We start from the raw sequence: 655 nt of genomic DNA, 5'->3' as shown, positions 1-655 counted from the left end.
GGCGAGGCGGCGCAGGTGCCGTCTACACCGGCGGAGGCGGCGCGGCGCTGCCCGCAGGTGAGGCGGCCCGGGAGAAGGAGGAGTCTGAGCCGCGGGTTTGGAATCCCAGCCTGGGTCGCGCGCGGGGGTGCCGCGCCCCGTGACCGTGACCGTCGCCGCGGCCCCTTGGGTGAGGGAGGCGCCGCCGCTGGACTCCGGGGGCTTCCCCAATCCTGAGTGCTGCCCGCCGGTGGAGCTGGGGCTCCGGCCGCCACTCCCTGTGCCACTGGCTTCCGCTCGGCTGCGCAGCTGCCCCGGGTCCGAGCCGCTGGTCCAGGGCACGCTCCCGGGCACGGACGTCAAGTGGACCCTCCAGGCGCTGCCTCGCACCGCCGCGCGCGCTTGCCGAATCGCTGAAGCGCCCCCGACCCCTCTCTGGCCACGCCCAGTCCCGTATAGCCCCGCCCCGTCCGACTTGACCACGCCCCCAAAGCGCCTTAAGGGCCCCCACCTTCCCCGCACGTGATGACGTAAGACGTAACGGCGGCCCCTAGTCGCCATGCTCTTGAGGTCAAGGGGTGGCTTCTGTGGTCACAGTTCACCCCTGGAAAAGGTGTAATCACAAATTGTGCGTAGCCGAACTCTTTGTAGCTAGACGATCTTAAGGACAGACGTG

This window comes from Myotis lucifugus, unplaced genomic scaffold, assembly GCF_000147115.1.
Source record: "Myotis lucifugus unplaced genomic scaffold, Myoluc2.0 scaffold_15, whole genome shotgun sequence".
Classification (NCBI taxonomy): Eukaryota; Metazoa; Chordata; class Mammalia; order Chiroptera; family Vespertilionidae; genus Myotis; species Myotis lucifugus.
Note: the sequence above shows the minus strand (reverse complement) of the source record.